We start from the raw sequence: 19494 nt of genomic DNA, 5'->3' as shown, positions 1-19494 counted from the left end.
CAAATCCCCTCCTTAGGCAAGGTGCTATAGTTCACAGCTCCATGATGAAGTTACTTTCCTTCTCTCCTTACCAGGACCACTGCATTTACCTCTCAACTGGTGCACAATATATCCAGCCCTCCTCCTATTTGTCCTTCACAAGGCAGCCAGGGCAACTTTTAAAGATACGAATTTGAGTATGTCATTTTTTTCTGTTTAAATAAATGTAGAGTCTTCAGTACTTGGCTGAATACTGGCCCTCAATTATGTTGTTCTTCCAGTTATCAGAGGCTGTGAATGTTGCCCTACAAGGCAAAAAGAACTTTCAAATGAATACAAGTAGTGCATTCAGTAAGGACCTTGAGAATGGTAGATTATCCTGGATTATCTTGGTGAGCTTGATGTAATCACAATGGTCCTTGTAAGAGAGATTCATGAGTGTTCAGGGTCAGAGCAAAAGATGATGTGATGGCAGAAGCAGAGATTTGAGTGAGGCTGGAGAGATGCATCTTGAAGATGAAGAAAGGGACACAAGACAAGGAATACAGGTGGCCACTGGAACCTAATAATACAAGGAAAGAGATTCCCCCTGAGAGCCCTGGAAAGAAACACTCTGCCAACACTTTGACTTTAGTCTAGGAAAATTAATCTTGAACTTCTGATCTCCAGAACTGTAAAGGAACAAACTTATGTTGATTTAAGCCACTAAGTTTGTGGTAATTTTTTTACAGCAGCAATAGGAACTAACACAATGCCCTTTCCTATGAGGTAAGGACAGAATCCCTTCGAAAAGCACATGTCGTGTATATAATCTCACTTCTACCTGTTCTCCCATGTACCTCATCACATGTTCTGTTTTTCCTTCTGCTCCAGCCCCACTGGTTTTCCTTCTGTCCACTATATAGTGCATAACATGGCTGTCACAGCTACTTTTCCTATGCTGTTACTTTCTTGAAAGTGCTTTCCTTTCATTTCAGGGGTTCTTCCTGACCCAGGGATCCAACCTGGGTCTCCTGCCTTGCTGGCAGAATCTTTACCCTCTGAGCCACCAGAGAAGCCCAAGTTAATTCTTAATCTATGTCAATTCAAGTATCACTTCCTCAGAAAGATTTTTTCTACTAAGTAGGTCAAATCTCCATATACATATATATATATATATTTTTCTCTATTAAGTAAATCAAATCTCCATATATGTATGTATATATATATGCTGCTGCTAAGTCACTTCAGTCATGTCCAACTGTGCGACCCCATAGACGGCAGCCCATGAGGCTTCCCCATCCCTTGGATTCTCCAGGCAAGAACACTGGAGTGGGTTGCCATTTCCTTCTCCAATGCATGAAAGTGAAAAGTGAAAGTGAAGTCACTCAGTCGTGTCTGACTTTTAGCGACCCCATGGATTGTAGCCTACCAGGCTCCTCCACCCATGGAATTTTCCAGGCAAGAGTACTGGAGTGGGGTGCCATTTCCTTCTCCAGGTGATCTTCCCAATCCAGGGATCGAACCCAGGTCTCCCGCATTGCAGGCAGATGTTTACCATCTGAGCCACCAGGGAAGCCATATATATATATATATGGATTTGTACTTAGCTGCTCAGTCCAACTCTTTGAGACCCATGGACTGTAGCCTGCTAGGCTCCTCTGTTTGTGGAATTCCCCAGGCAAGAATACTGGAATGGGTTGCCATTCTCTTCTCCAAGGTAACTTCCCAACCCAAGGATCAAACCCAGGTCTCCTGCATGGCAGACAGATTCTTTACCAACTGAGCCAATAGGGAAGCCATATATACCCATATGTACATATATAGTCGACACACATACACACACAGAATACTTCTCTCTTTCACTGTATTTGTAGTAACTGGAATCTTACATGTGTCTGTATGATTTTTTTTTACTAATTGCCTTCACCTGTACTGGTTATGATCCATACTAATTTTTAACTTGCCTTTGTATCCTTGGGTCCTGACACACAAGAGACATTTAATAAATATTTAGTATATGACTGAATACTTCCCAGGTCATTCCTCTCTAGCAGTTGTGATCAATATACTCTATTCTTCTATTATGTATCCAACAAACATTTACCAAGAATCAACTTTAAACAAAGTCCTGATCTCTCATATTCATGCAATTTCTCTAAAAATAACAGTAATAAAGAAAAAGTAATAACTCCTATTTTTACTCAGAATTTTACTATGTATCAAGCACTGTAATAAATGCTTTAAATATACAAGCTCATCCTGCCCTTGTAAGATGAGTGTATTATAACTATCATTTCAGATCAGAAAAAAAAAATAGGCCTTACAGCATTTATGTAATTTCCAATAGACCATATGGCTAGAACTAGATTTAGTATTTAGATCTGGCTGGGTAAACCATTATTTCTTAGCACAATATTACCGTTTGTACTTTCAAGGCCCCATACTTGTTTACAGGAATTATTTACACATTTATGCTTATTTATTAATGCATTCTTTCTTAGCCCATTCTCATTCCCCCCGCCTTTCTCTCTCTTTATTCCACATGCTGTTTTCAAGAATTATCCATGTTTCTGGAATACATATAGTTCATTGACTCTGTTTTACACACACATTACTCACATTTTACACAACAATTAATTTTCAAAAATGTTTTGAGTGAGAAATATTGATGTGCAATATAAATTTCAGATGTACCACAGAGTGTTCACAATTTTTAAAGGTTATACTTCATTTATAGTTACCATGAAATATTTATAGCTATATTCCCTGTGCTATACAAAGTATCCTTATAGTTTATTTTATATATAGTAGTTTGTACCTCTTGATACCCTACCCTAATACTGCCCCTCCCCTCTTCCCTCTCTTTACTGGGTAACCACTAGTTTGCTCTCTATATCTGTGAATCTGATTCTTTTGGATTATATTCACTAGTTTGTTGTATTTTTTAGATTTCTTGTGTAAGGGATATCCTACAGTATTCATCTTTATCTGTCTGACTTTTTTCACTAAATAATACCATTTAGGTTTATTCATGTGGTTGTAAATGTCAAAACTTCATTTGTTAAATGGCTGAATAATATTCCATTGTATATATACATACCACATCTTCTTAATCCATTTATTTGTTGATGAACACCTAGGTTGCATCTGTATCTTGGTAATTATAAATAATGCTGCTATGAACTCTGGGGTATGTGTATCTTCCTGAATTAGTGTTTTCTTTCTTTCTTTTTGATAAATACCCAGTAGTGGAATTGTTGGGTCATATGGTCATTCTACTTCTTGTTTTTGGAGAAACCTTCAAACTTAAACAATATAGTTTTATCATAATCTTAGTCACAATGCCATAGAGGGCTCATTCCTCTTCAATATCCATTCCTCCTGTCTTTAGTAATAATGGACAGCTGAGAATATTACTGTCCAACTAGAAACCACACTTACCAGAGTTCCTTTACATGAGTGTTATTAATGTGTCAACTCCTGGGTTGTCCTTCTACAAAGAAGGGATACCCCTTTCACTCTTCCTTTCTCTCCTTCCCTCTGTCTTAAGCCAGAGCATCATTTTAGACCACAAGGCAGAAGTATGTGTTGGGAAGGCAGAGGAGTGTCTTGGGATGGCAGACTATCTAAACAGAAGGGGTGTTTACCACAGACATCATAGACCTGCCATCTTAGCCTTGAACTACTGAAACTCACTCATCTCATATGCTAGCAGAGTAATGCTCAAAATTCTCCAAGCCAGGCTTCAATGGTATGTGATCTGTGAACTTCCAGATGTTCAAGCTGGATTTAGAAAAGGCAGAGGAAACAGAGATCAAATGGCCAACATTCACTGGATCATGGAAAAAGCAAGAGAGTTCCAGAAAAACATCTACAAAGCAATAAACATTTTGCTTTATTGACTACATCAAAGCCTTTGACTGTGTAGATCACAACAAATTGTGTAAAATTCTTCAAGAGATGGGAATACCAGACCACCTGACCTGCCTCCTGAGAAATCGGTATGCAGGTAAAGAAGCAACAGTGAGAACTGGACATGAAACAACAGACTGGTTCCAAATCAGGAAAGGAATACGTCAAGGCTGTATATTGTCACCCTGCTCATTTAACTTACATGCAGAATATATCATGAGAAATGCTGGGCACAAGCACAGTGAAGCACAAGCTGGAATCAAGATTGCTGGGAGAAATATCAAAACCTCAAATATATAGACAACATCACCTTTATGGCAGAAAGCGAAGATGAACTAAGGAGCCTCTTGATGAAAGTGAAAGAAGAGAGTGGAAAACTTGGCTTAAAACTCAAATTCAGAAAACTAAGATCATGGCATCCGATCGCATCACTTCATGGCAAATAGGTGGGGAAACAGTAGAAACAGTGAGAGACTTTATTTTGGGGGGTTCCAAAATCACTGCAGATGGTAACTGCAGCCATCCTTGGAAGAAAAGCTATGGCCAACCTAGACAGCATATTCAAAAACAGAGACATTACTTTACCAACAAAGGTCTATCTAGTCAAAGCTATGGTTTTTCCAGTAGTCATGTGTGGATATGAGAATTGGGCTATAAAGAAAGCTGAGAGCCAAAGAATTGACGCTTTTGAACTGTAATGTTGGAGAAGACTCTTGAGAGTCCCTTGGACAGAAAGGAGATCCAACCAGTCCATCCTAAAGGAAATCAGTCCTGAATATTCATTGGAAGGACTGATGCTGAAGCTGAAACTCCAATAGTTTGGCCACTGATGAGAAGAACTGGCTCATTGGAAAAGACTCCAGTGCTGAGAAAGATTGAAGGTGGGAGGAGAAGGGGATGACAGAGGATGAGATGGTTGGATGGCATCACCGACATGATGGACATGAGTTTAAGCAAGCTCAGGGATTGGATGATGGATAGGGAAGCCTGGTGTGCTATAGTCCACTGGGCTGCAAAGAGTCGGACACAACTGAGTGACTGAACTGAACTGAAACTCAGATGTAGATACATTAATTCTGCCTTATTTAAGGCACCTTGTTTATACTAGTTTCACTCTTCTTAGTGCAGTTGTACTCATTTTCAAACCAATACATTTATCCATTCCTCTATTGAGAGACAATGAGTTTTCTCTAACTCTCCATTACCACACTAACAATGCTGTATAATGTTTTCACACATTTCCCGTATGAATCTTTATGAGAGGCTAAGTAAGTTGCATACTCAAGAGTAGGATTTATGGGCCATGATTTATAAGAATACCTAATTTGATTAAAAATTGCCACATTGCTTAATAGAATGACATTTTGTTCTTAATCATTTGTCTATATTTTCTTCTTCTGAAACATACCCTCAATTCAATTTTATTTCGTTGCATCTTATAATGAAACAAAATACAATTTTAAACTGTTTTTCAGTGTACAACTTTAGTCATTCCAACCCTTACTTGGATTTATGTTCTATCATTCTCCAGGCAAGAATATTGTAGCTGCTTGTCATGCCCTCCTCTAGGGGAATCTTTCCAACACAGGGATCAGACTCAGGTCTCCTGCACTGCAGGCAGATTCTTTACTCTCTGACCCACAAGGAAAGCCCAAGTCCTATCAGGGGATAACAAAAAAGGAGGGAGTAAAGTTGTGGGAACACATGGAAATGTGATAATTTTCTAAATTAATTTGGTCGGTCAGGAAATTTTCTTCAGCAGATTGGACTTCAGGTTTGCATCTTATAATGAAACAATATATAATATGAATATGTTATTTATATATCAGTTCAGTCTAGTTCAGTCGCTCAGTCATGTCCGACTCTTTGTGACCTCATGGACTGCAGCACGCCAGGCCTCCCTGTCCATCACCAACTCCAGGAGTTTACTCAGACTCATGTCCATTGAGTTGGTGATGCCACCCAACCATCTCATCCTCTGTCATCCCCTTCTCCTTCCACCTTCAATCTTTCTCGGCATAAGGGTCTTTTCTAATGAGCCAGTTCTTCACATCAGTGGCCAAACTATTGGAGTTTCAGCTTCAGCATCAGTCCTTCCAAAGAACACCCAGGACTGATCTCCTTTAGGATGGACTGGTTGGATCTCCTTGCAGTCCAAGGGACTCTCAAGAGTCTTCTCCAACACCACAGTTCAAAAGCATCAATTCTTCAGCACTCAGCTTTCTTCACAGTCCAACTCTCACATCCATACATGACCACTGGAAAAACCATAGCCTGACTAGATGGACTTTGTTGGCAAAGTAAAGTCTTTGCTTTTTAATATGCTACCTAGGTTGGTCATAACTTTCCTTCCAAGAAGTAAGCGTCTTTTAATTTCATGGCTGTAATCAACATACTGATGAGTTATTCCTTCCTCTTTCACCAAGTGGATGAATGCACTTAACCAAGTCCCTTCCCATGATTAGTCTTTATTTCTCTCCCCTGTTCATGAGAGAGGCAGATCAAAAAGATCTCTAAGCATGTATTTGCATGTATGCTTCCCAGTAAAAAATAAAATAAGTATTTGCTAAAGCCCAAACACCATGCTAAGTGCTAGCTATACCAGGATAAATGAGAGGCAACCTCTCCCTTCAATTATCTTATCCTCTAGGGATCAATAAAGCAAAACAAATAGGCAGATATTGGAAAGGCAATCATCTTAAAGATTAACATATTTGATTTAAGTTGAATGGGGCTGAGCTATATCAAACTATATAGTTTGATATATTAAACACTTTTTTGTCCTGTCTCCTCACTTTGGACTCACTTCTGCTTCCATCCACAGCTTCATTGAACAGTTCCATGTGAATCTCAATCACAGCACAATGACAGCCTCTTAATATTATTTGGTAGGCAGGCATGTGAAGCCTCAAAGGGCAGTAAGGCTATCTCAATTAACAAGGAGCAGAAGCCAATGTTCACCTGCATTTCCCTTTCAATCCTTAAATGGAAAATCTAAAAGATATACTATAACCTTAGAAAATACAGGCAAAATTGAACTCCAGATGCTCACTGTGGCAATCAATTTGATTCTGCATGCTTATATTGGCTTTTTTATCATTTCCTGTTCTACTCTTTTCAGGCCCCCACTCTAACTTCTTGGGTTCATTGCCAATACACAAGTTCATATTTCAGGTTCTTCATTTGGAACCTTCCAAGCTAAGTGATGAGAGTATAAATAATGAAGGGTTCAACAGCCCTTGTTATCATCTTAGTGACTATTTATTACCTGTATGCCCCTACTAGAATTGAAGTTTTCTGAAAACATATTTAATGATTATTTCCCTAGTACCTAGTATAGTGTTCCCATATAAACATAGATGATGCCTAAAACATATTAAGTTAAATGAATGAATGACTTCTCAGTATTGCAATAACACTTTAGTAAAGAAATACCTTAAAAGTTTGCCAAGCAGATGAAACTTTAGATGATCTGCAATAAAAAAAAAGGTCATGAGTCTTGATCCCTGTAGATGTGGTCAAAGAAGTAGGCAGAGCCAGTGCATATTAAGTTCAAATGGCTATATGGCCAAGGGTTTGCAGAGACATGAACTATATGGAAGATCATTCAAGACTAGATGAGGCAAAAGATACCTGTGGGAACCCCTGTGTGGATTGAACCAGTTGCCCTAATGCCTGGTGAAAAAGTCAGTACTTAGAACTTAAATCCACATCCACTAGAACTGACTGATTTCTTTGGGAGAAGTGCTCTTCCATTGCCTCAGTTTTCTCATCCATTAAATGGGAAGTGAGAAAGGTTGGACAGAGATCAGACCTGCTCTTAGAAAGGTATCTGGAACACGATAATGGTATGAAAGGGAAACAGAATATATGTCATACATCCAAATTGCATCAAATATCAGCTCACATATATTGGATGGTATGTGGACTGATATTTGGTGCATTTTGTATACAATCATTTTTAACAATTTTATTAGGAAATCTAAATTTTATTAGGTACTGCAATGAAAGGACCATTTTAATTAAGTCCTACTTTGCTGCAGTGAAAGGATCATCTTAATTAAATCCTACTTTCTTTCATTCTATTGATGCAAATAATTATTAGAGTTAAAAAGTTTGCAAAATAGTTAAAAGTAAACTATTAATCTAATTATCTCATTTTTACAACCCACATCACAAACCTACTAGCATTTAGGAAACAAAGCAGTATTTCTGGTAAAGTTTGCATTGGGAAGCTAACTGGTTCACACTTAACTTTCTCAGGGGATGTTTCCTCCCCTTCAACAGCTCAATGTCCCCAAATTTTCATCAGAGGTGCTAATTCTGAAAGCTAGAGAGACAAGGATTAACTCCTTGCTAGTCTGGTCATGAAGCAGGCCTCTGTATCTCATGCCTGCAGTATCATACACACTGAGCTGCAGTTGCAAATGGGTTCTGATCACTGGGCTGCTAGTCCATGGGCTAGCAGCTTCTGACTGAGCCTCGCTGGAAGTAGAAAATCACACTGGAAGGAAATTTTCATGTCATTTGTGGCCTCAGTTATGACTTAGATAGAGGCGACCAAATAGATATTTTTAGGACTCTGGGAGAGCCTCCAATATCATGACTTCATGCCTAAAGACTCATTTCTTTTCTTTTTTATTTTATTTTATTTTATTTTATTTTATTTTTTTTAATTTTAAAATCTTTAATTTTTACATGTGTTCCCAAACATGAACCCCCCTCCCACCTCCCTCCCCATAACATCTCAGTGAGTCATCCCCATGCACCAACCCCAAGCATGCTGTATCCTGCGTCAGACATAGACTGGCAATTCAATTCTTACATGATAGTATACATGATAGAATGCCATTCTCCAAAATCATCCCACCCTCTCCCTCTCCCTCTGAGTCCAAAAGTCCGTTATACACAGCTGTGTCTTTTTTCCTGTCTTGCATACAGGGTCGTCATTGCCATCTTTCTAAATTCCATATATATGTGTTAGTATACTGTATTGGTGTTTTTCTTTCTGGCTTACTTCACTCTGTATAATCGGCTCCAGTTTCATCAATCTCAACAGAACTGATTCAAATGTATTCTTTTTAATGGCTGAGTAATACTCCATTGTGTATATGTACCACAGCTTTCTTATCCATTCATCTGCTGATGGACATCTAGGTTGTTTCCATGTCCTGGCTATTATAAACAGTGCTGCGATGAACATTGGGGTACATGTGTCTCTTTCAATTCTGGTTTCCTCGGTGTGTATGCCCAGCAGTGGGATTGCTGGGTCATAAGGTAGTTCTATTTGCAATTTTTTAAGGAATCTCCACACTGTTCTCCATAGTGGCTGTACTAGTTTGCATTCCCACCAACAGTGTAGGAGGGTTCCCTTTTCTCCACACCCTCTCCAGCATTTATTGCTTGCAGATTTTTGGATCGCAGCCATTCTGACTGGTGTGAAGTGGTACCTCATTGTGGTTTTGATTTGCATTTCTCTGATAATGAGTGATGTTGAGCATCTTTTCATGTGTTTGTTAGCCATCTGTATGTCTTCTTTGGAGAAATGTCTATTTAGTTCTTTGGCCCATTTTTTGATTGGGTCGTTTATTTTTCTGGAATTGAGCTGCATAAGTTGTTTGTATATTTTTGAGATTAGTTGTTTGTCAGTTGCTTCATTTGCTATTATTTTCTCCCATTCAGAAGGCTGTCTTTTCACCTTGCTTATAGTTTCCTTTGTTGTGCAGAAGCTTTTAATTTTAATTAGATCCCATTTGTTTATTTTTGCTTTTATTTCCAGAATTCTGGGAGGTGGATCATAGAGGATCCTGCTGTGATGTATGTCTGAGAGTGTTTTGCCTATGTTCTCCTCTAGGAGTTTTATAGTTTCTGGTCTTACATTTAGATCTTTAATCCATTTTGAGTTTATTTTTGTGTGCGGTGTTAGAAAGTGATCTAGTTTCATTCTTTTACAAGTGGTTGACCAGTTTTCCCAGCACCACTTGTTAAAGAGATTGTCTTTACTCCATTGTATATTCTTGCCTCCTTTGTCAAAGATAAGGTGTCCATATGTGTGTGGATTTATCTCTGGGCTTTCTATTTTGTTCCATTGATCTATATGTCTGTCTTTGTGCCAGTACCATACTGTTTTGATGACTGTGGCTTTGTAGTATAGCCTGAAGTCAGGCAAGTTGATTCCTCCAGTTCCATTCTTCTTTCTCAAGATTGCTTTGGCAATTCGAGGTTTTTTGTATTTCCATACAAATCTTGAAATTATTTGTTCTAGTTCTGTGAAAAATATGGCTGGTAGCTTGATAGGGATTGCATTGAATTTGTAAATTGCTTTGGGTAGTATACTCATTTTCACTATATTGATTCTTCCAATCCATGAGCATGGTATATTTCTCCATCTATTAGTGTCCTCTTTGATTTCTTTCATCAGTGTTTTATAGTTTTCTATATATAGGTCTTTAGTTTCTTTGGGTAGATATATTCCTAAGTATTTTATTCTTTTCATTGCAATGGTGAATGGAATTGTTTCCTTAATTTCTTTTTCTACTTTCTCATTATTAGTGTATAGGAATGCAAGGGATTTCTGTGTGTTGATTTTATATCCTGCAACTTTACTATATTCATTGATGAGCTCTAGTAATTTTCTGGTGGAGTCTTTAGGGTTTTCCATGTAGAGGATCATGTCGTCTGCAAACAGTGAGAGTTTTACTTCTTCTTTTCCAATTTGGATTCCTTTGATTTCTTTTTCTGCTCTGATTGCTGTGGCCAAAACTTCCAGAACTATGTTGAATAGTAGCGGTGAAAGTGGACACCCTTGTCTTGTTCCTGACTTTAGGGGAAATGCTTTCAATTTTTCACCATTGAGGATAATGTTTGCTGTGGGTTTGTCATATATAGCTTTTATTATGTTGAGGTATGTTCCTTCTATTCCTGCTTTCTGGAGAGTTTTTATCATAAATGGATGTTGAATTTTGTCAAAGGCCTTCTCTGCATCTATTGAGATAATCATATGGTTTTTATTTTTCAATTTGTTAATGTGGTGAATTACATTGATTGATTTGCGGATATTGAAGAATCCTTGCATCCCTGGGATAAAGCCCACTTGGTCATGGTGTATGATCTTTTTAATGTGTTGTTGGATTCTGATTGCTAGAATTTTGTTGAGGATTTTTGCATCTATGTTCATCAGTGATATTGGCCTGTAGTTTTCTGGGAGAGCCTGGGAGAGCCTCCAATATCGTGACTTCATGCCTAAAGACTCATTTCTTTCTTTAAAAAAAAAACAACAATAAATATGAATTGACTCAACCATAAAGCTTCACACCAGTACTGCCCCAGGGCCATTCAGTGCTTATAAAAAGCTTCTATAGGAAACTCCTCTAGGGGATGACAGAGGATAAAATGGTTGGACGGCATCACTGACTCAATGGACATAATTTTGAGCAAGCTCCGAAAGTTGGTGATAGACAGGGAAGCCTGGCGTGCCCGCAGTCCATGGGGTCACAAAGAGTCAGACACGACTGAGCAATTGAACTGAACTGAACTGATAGGAAACTTCCTGTAATAAAAGTTGTGGAAAGTTCTGATTTTACAAATGAAAAGAGGCAATTCCTGTCTTTGTCCATATGGGAAACTCATCTCCTTTGAGCCCCACTTGGAGGCCCACAACGATTTGCCGATTTGCCGTTATCCTCTGTATTGAGGCAAATTTCCTACTTTTTGCTCCATATCCTTTGATTACTATTGTCTTGGAATGAATTAAATTTTCTTTTTTCTCATTTTGACCTTTTTATACCCAGCTCCTTTATACCTTGCACCTTGTCTCACAAACCCTGCCTGAGACCATGCTGATTCCCGCTGCTCCAGCAATTCTAACCTGCTTGAGAGTTGTCTAAAGTGGCATAGCATAATGTTTATCCCTTCTTTGCCTTTTCACAAAATGCTCCCTCTTTCTGGAATGTTCTTCCCTCCACTCTCCTCATTCCCCATGCAGAACTCATTCCTATTTATCACTTGAACTCAGAAAGATGGGTCAGTTAGGAAAAGCCCCCTCAACTCCTATCTGACTTCTGAAGGTAAGTCTGTGTGTTCATGTCACACAGAACCTTACCTTTCAGGCAACACATTAATTCTCTTAGAACCAAAGAGTGAATTCTGCTCCAACTACAACCTGTCCTCTTAGTAACTGTTTAATTTCAAATGCAATTGTGCAAACCTAAAGAGTGTATAAGTAGATGAGCATTAGCTACTCTAACACACAATTCTAAACACCTAAACAGTTATTATCTTTTCTACTGGCCCCTGAATAGACAAAAACCAGGCTGAAACTCAGCAGGTATGCACTGATATTGAACTACCTCATTCCAGTTGGTTAAAGCTGACATCCCGATCCTGATTGTCGTCCCCTACCATTGCCTTGGCTGCCATGATACAGCAGCTTTAGATACATCCAAGAATCTTCCTTTAGCTAAAAGGTTATAGCCTGGGCCAGCATCCAGCTCCAGGGTTCCTTCAGGTGTCTGTTCGAACTGGCTTGCGTCTTACTTCTTGTTGGGCTTCCCTGATAGCTCAGTTGATAAAGAATCCACCCACAATGCAGGAGACTCTGGTTCAATTCCTGGGTCAGGAAGCTCCCCTGGAGAAGGGATAGGCTACCCACTTCAGTATTCTTGGGCTTCCTTTGTGGCTCAGCTGGCAAAGAATCTGCCTGCAATGCAGGAGACCTGTATTCAGTCCCTGGGTTGGGAAGATCCCCTGGAGAAGAGAAAGGCTAACCACTCCAGTATTCTGGCCTAGAGAATTCCATGGACTGTATAGTACATGGGTCACAAAGCGTTGGACACAACTGAGCTGCTTTCACTTTTACTTTTTTCTATCAGATATTTTAAATATCTGATTGTGCAGATCATCTAACACATCCAAATTCCAAAGGAACAACTGCCAGAATACTCTGACAGGTATAATGCACAAACATAAGCCTGAATGTGACTAGAAATCAAATTTGCAGTTAGAAAGATATTTAATGTGGCATTGTGTCATGAGCCTAAGGAATCAAAGGGTCATGTTCAAACTACCAAGGAAAGGCATATAGGATTGGGAAAATCAATATTTCAAATTCAACATTTAAAATGATTTAACTGATTTATCAAATAGGATAAATACCTTCATTACCAGAAACTTTTATTTACTGCAGCAGCAGTCCACATGCGTAGGTGTTAAAGCACATTTTTGTTTAGTATTTTAGTATTCAATAGCTTGTCAAATGCATATTGAGCTTTTGTGAATTTAGATGTGTATATGTAGGAGATAATATTAATAATTACATTTGGGGCAACCCCAACATGGTACTTAATTGGCTTAATAAAGGATAGTGATGAAAGTAGAAGAAGATGAGACACACAAAGCGTGTAAAGATGACATCAAGTCATATAATGCTTTTAATAGATGTCTTGGTATGAATTAATTATGATTCTTATACTGATTGACTCCAGAAGTTCAAATGGTTCATTAAGAGAAGAAATGTAGCTCAGAGCATTGGAGAAAAAAGAGAGCACACCAAATAGGTCTCTAGATCTAACATAAGAAAATAGTATGTGGGAATGACTGATCAGCTATTATTGGCCATTTTTGTACAAGATACAGAAAGCTGCCTCTGAATCTTTCTGCCCTATCACTTTTGGCTACCACTTGTCAAAATAGAAAAATGTAATACATCGATTTTACTTATGCTTAATATTTTATACATTATAGATATTACATAGGGCCTCTACATGTAAAAAATAATGCTTTTTTAGAAAGGCCTGGAAGCAGACTCTAGATGGACTTTAGGATTCTATGAGCAGGGGCTGTAATTACAGGCTTTCACAACAAAACTAAAGCATCACTTGCCCATTTCTTACCACAAGGAACACCAACCTCACTAATTCCAATACTAGCTATTATTGAAACTATTAGCCTCTTTATCCAACCATGCATGCATGCATTCCAATTCCACATTTATCTATGTCTTGTTCTCAGATTTATAGGAAACTGAGTTCTTCATTTAAGGAAGGAAGGAAGGGAAAGAGGGAAAAAAGGGGAAGAGAAGGAGGGAAGAAAGAAGATAAACCCTCATTCAGGATAATATAACACTAAAGATTAGCATTAGAACAACCCTCCTCCATCCCACTGTCATCTACACCCCCATAATCTCCACACCCACCTCCCCACGTGCCCCTACAGACACCAACACACTCAGTGCTAACAATGCACCTTTAAGGAAATGTTATTTTTACAGCTTATGACAACAGATCATTTAAGAATGCCTTTCCTTTACAGTCATTTAATATTCTTAGATTTCTCCCCCCATTTTCTGATGGTATTAAAGCAATAGACTGAATAGTAAAATGAACAAAAATGTCAAAACATTATTAAAAGTTAAAATTTCAGACCTTTCCATATTGTATTAATAGACAAGTCAAAGTACTTGAAATTTGCCAAGAATTTTAAATAAAAGTGAATGATTCTTTTTAAAAATGTTATAAATGGAAAAGATAAAACAATTCTTAATTATTATTCTCAATTATTCTTCCTCTCTATTATCCAAAGACAAGCAACTTAAAATATAGCCATAGATTTTGAAACATTTATATTTAATTCAGGAACTCACCTGATACATACCACATTGAATAATTTTTTTCAAGGAATCAATGTACATTATTTTATTTTTAACCGAATGCATATACTTCAGATTTCTTTACTACAGATACATTTGTTTCCACTTAGATAAATATACCTCTTCTCTTATTGCACCCATACTGTCACTGACAAGAGGAAAAGACAAAGAGATGTGAAAACCACTCTTAAGATTCTGTTCCTTTTTTACTTGAAATGTATTACTGGCCTTCCGAGTATAAGCCTAATGCTTAGTGTTTTCTTCCAGGCTTAGGCTATCTTCTAGGAAGAGGTTTCTTCTGGTTGGAAACCAAAACCAAAACTATCCTTGCTACTTAATCCTATTATTTATTGTTCAGCTCAAAACTTTTTGTCACCATGAATCACTTGCACCTTTTACTTTTGGACTTCTAAAGCAATCCAATTTGTGAATACTTTCAGCCTGGTTTGAAAAGTTTGATGGCTGTAAGGCAAGTATGTTAACCAAAGCAGAAGAGAAAGAGATAAAGGGTGAGTATGGGTGGTTTTCAAAATTGGAGGAAGCTGACTAAATGAACACAATCACCCCTGCCTTTAAAAATCTTTGGATTAGGAAAACCTCTTAACCATAGTTTAACTCTTAATGAATTCAAGGTTTTTTTGCTTTTTTTTTTTTTTTTTGGACAAATTCTGAACAAGGCCATTTGGGGACTGAATATATCCTCCCAAAAGTCATATGATGAAGGCCTAATCCCTAAGGGATTAGGAAGTGGAGTTTTGGGGGGATAATTAGGTTTAGATGAAGTCTTAGGATGTGGTCCTCATGATGGAATTGGTGTCCTTATAAGAGGAGACCAGAGAGCGTTCACTCTCTCTCTGTTCCTCCCTCTCTCCCCTGTGTGAGGATACAACAAGGAGCCAGTTGTCTTTAAGCCAGGAAGAGAATCGTTATCAGAACCTGACCCATGCTGGTACCCTGACCTCAGACTTACCAGCTTCTGGAACAGTGAGAAATAAATATCTCTTATTTAGTATCTCATTTATTTTTCATAGCTGCCCAAGATGACCAGACACCACTGACCAAAAACAAAACTTCGTTACTTTAACATATAATAGAAGTCTTTATGGTGTACATATAGTGACACCTTTAAAGAAATAGGCAATCTAACAGTCTTCCTGTTTCTTGCATTCTTTCCTCCATGTTCTCATTGGTGCTAATTCTTTACTATGAACATACTTTATTCACTTCTACATAATCTAATCTTGTTCACCAATTAAGTCCAACTAAAGTATCTTCTCTTAAGAGACTTTCCTTCACTCAATATACCTACCCTCTATCTGTGCCTCTCTCAATATACTTATTTGTTCCAAATGTACTCACTGAGTGGCAACTACAGTTTGGTTAGTATCCTCTAAGATGGCTCTCATTATATGATCCTCATCTCTAGTATAATCCCCTACCCTAAACTTAGGGCTACATCTTGTGGCTTGTTTCTAACAAATAGAATAAGGTGAGAGTAAGAGGTGTCATTCATGAGACTAGATTCAAAAAGATGCGGCTTTTGTCTTGCACATTCTACCTGACTCTATGACTCACGTGCTCCAAAGGGAGCCAGCTGGCATGAGCTGCTCTTGGAAACACCCAGGAGTCAAGGAACTCAGTCCAGTAACCTGTGAGGAACTGACTCCTGCCAATAACAACATAAGACACAGCTAGATCTCTGCTTCACAAAAACTATGAGATAAGAAATTTTTGTGATTTTCAGCTGTTAGATTTTGGGGTAATTTTCTATATAGCAACAGATAACTAAAACATAGAGCTAAGCAGACTAATAGAAAATTATGTTTTTTTTAGTGTTGTTATTTTTTTATTCATATGACTTTTAGTTGCTGTTAGGTTGTAGACATCTTGAAAATACAACTCTTCTTTGATGAAATAATAAGTATAAACATGAGAGTGTTATAATGTTCACAAAAATGCCTTCCTTCACCCTGCCCACCAAAGTAAACCCTGCAGTTGCCAACTCAGTTTTCTCCCTTTTCACCTCCTCCAACCACCTTTTTCTACCACCACCACCCCAAAAGTACCTGCTGCTGCTAAGTCGCTTCAGTTGTGTCCGACTCCATGCGACCCTATGGACAGCAGCCCACCAGGTTTCTCCGCCCACAGGATTCTCCAGGCAAGAATACTGAAGTGGGTTGCCATTTCCTTCTCCAGGGCAAAAGTACCTATTTTACTTTTAAAGAGTAAAATATTTTTTTACTCAAAGATTTTGTAATGCTACACCAAAGAAGGGCAAGTGGCAGGGACCCGTGAGGTTGAAAGAGCAAGGCAAAGGACCTAAGCAAAAATGCTAAAGGGCTGGAGGAAGGAAAGCAAGGTTAGAATGTACGTCAGTGAGCTGAGACCACAGAGGGAGAGTTTTGTTGGTATTTGATAAGGAAGATGTGTTTAAAAAGAACAAAGAGAATATTGTACAACACCAATAACAAGCACCTGTTCAGACTGTGATCCTACATCTAAACAGTGGACCTTGTTCAATATTCTCAGTTTCTTATTCCTCCAGTCCACAGGTATTTATTCAGTCCACCCTGCTTTCATGGAGCTTACATTCTAATGGGGACTCTGAAACCAAATCAATAAAATATTGATTTATGATACAATTATACACACATATCTAACTGATTCTTTTTACCTTTTACTGCAACCAACATATTTCTTTTACATATTAGAATATATATATATAATATATATATGATAGCCTATGACTGTATTTGTATAAATATAAATATGTTAATATAATTTCATTCCTTTGACCTGAATGTTCACAATTTTCTTCTGATTTTAAAATAAATTTAAACATTTTCAAAGGTCCCTAAAAGTACTATGGATCCTCATCACTGTGTCTACTCCTTACAAACTGGTCTTGGCTACCTAAAGGAATGCCTTTTGACTTGAATTCTGAAGGATGAGTTAATTGCCTAAAGCAGTATTTCTCAAATTGCAAATTACACGGAGTATTGTTAAACTGCGGATTCAGATTCACTATGTCTAGGCTAGAGTCCAAGATTCTGAATAGCTAAAAGTTCCTAGGAAACGCTACTGGTATAGGGACAAAATTTTAAACAGTACGGAACTAGAGCTATGTTGTCCAATATAATAGCTACCAGCCACATGAAGCTATTTAAATTTTTATTTCAATTAATTAAACTAAAATAAAATTAAAATTTCTATTCTTTAGTTGCACTAACCACATTTCAAGTGCTCAATAGACATGTGCAGTTATTGTCTACCTTATTAAACAGTGCAGATATAGAACATTTCTATAACAACAGAAAGTTCTTTTGGACATAACTGATATAGAGAGTAAAGTCAGGGAAGGTAATTCAATTTTGGTATAGAAGTACAGGGGGCAACCAAGTAGGATGAGCCATATAAATGAAGGCTATCAACCCAAATAAAGGAATATATTTTTGTGAAATAAAGCAACATCACAGGCTTAAATAAAATAAGGTCATTTCAAGTCAGTCTATTTCTCTATTTCTAGTTTAGCCACTGCCATGAACATATTTCTCACTACAGTACTTCTAATAAATATTCAGTTTTTTTTTTTCCAAAGCCACTGATAAAACTGTATTTTGATGATCATTATAGGTGGGTCCATGGGGGGGTCACTGTACTTTCATATATATTTGAACATTTATATGTTTACATATGTCTGAGCATAAGAAAAAGTGAAAAAATTTTGAGTTCTTATACAAAAATATAGGACACTGTGGCTCATACCATTATGATTTGTATATAATCCACATATGTTACAAGCAAAACTACTTAATGTTGCCTTAAAATATTACAATAAGGAGAAAAATGCAAACGGATGAATTCTAAAAAATTCCACACATCCGCTAGTAGCTACAATTTCCAAATTCAAGTTACAAGGCAAACATTTTAAAAGGAAGGCATTGAAAACATACATTTTGCAAGGGATCACCTGCAAGTTTAAGAAGTAATTCCGAGTTTTCAGCATTCTCAGAACTCATCAAGTCTCAAAAATCCTGCTGATCACCCCATTTTCCACCTACTTTTCTATGACCTCATTACTCATATATTCAACAGACTGAGTATCTACTAAGTGCTTGACTCCATGTATACAAGTGAAGACACAGCCTTGCCTTTCTGCACTGCATATTCCAGACGGTAAAAGGTCATTACAGAAAAATGTCTTGTTTCTAAGGATGGGTGTGTGTATAAACTTGAATTCTAAAGATAAATTCGAAGAGTTGGGGTCATCATGAGACAGTAGATACCTTTGATGCTACTGTTCTAAATTTTTAATGCTTGGAAATGCCACCATTTTAAAACTCTGAATAAAGAAACAGAATTGACACAGAGGAGCTATGGGTTACCCCTGACGTTTTGACTGGAAGTAAAGAAAAGTTCACATTTCAAAGCGTCAAACCCTTTCTATTAAATAAAAACCCAAGAGCTTCTTCCCTCTTACACCTAAAGTCACTTATTTTACCATCAATAAACCCTTTGGAAACAGCCATGAGATGCATTACCCTGTGTGGTGGAAAACATCCCTAGATAATATCTGAATGCCTTTAAATGATTCACTAAGTCTGACCATCCTAAATGTTATCGACTGCTTGGTTTCCCCAAAGGCCTTCCCACCAAACAGCTTCAGCTCATCGTATGTCACTTTAGGACAAGCTCATTCCATATTTGGATTTTTCAACTGTCACACACTAAGAGTAGTTCTCTTTCTGTAATCTCAAATCTACTAAAAGAGAAAGTAGACACCACAATTGCAAATCTTTCAAGCTTAAAGGCCAGTGTATTCAGTTCCTTTCCATGCAAAACTTAACGAGGTATCTTATATGCTTGCAATGTCTTTTCCAAATCAAGTGTGGGGCAACCTTTGAAGATCCACTCGGTGTGTCATCTTGTCCTATGTTCTGGTAAGTATCTTACGCGAGAAAGGAATATACTTGCTG

Source organism: Capricornis sumatraensis, chromosome 6, assembly GCF_032405125.1.
Source record: "Capricornis sumatraensis isolate serow.1 chromosome 6, serow.2, whole genome shotgun sequence".
Lineage (NCBI taxonomy): Eukaryota > Metazoa > Chordata > Mammalia > Artiodactyla > Bovidae > Capricornis > Capricornis sumatraensis.
The sequence above is the reverse complement of the archived record's forward strand: the minus strand, read 5'-3'. Positions refer to the sequence as shown.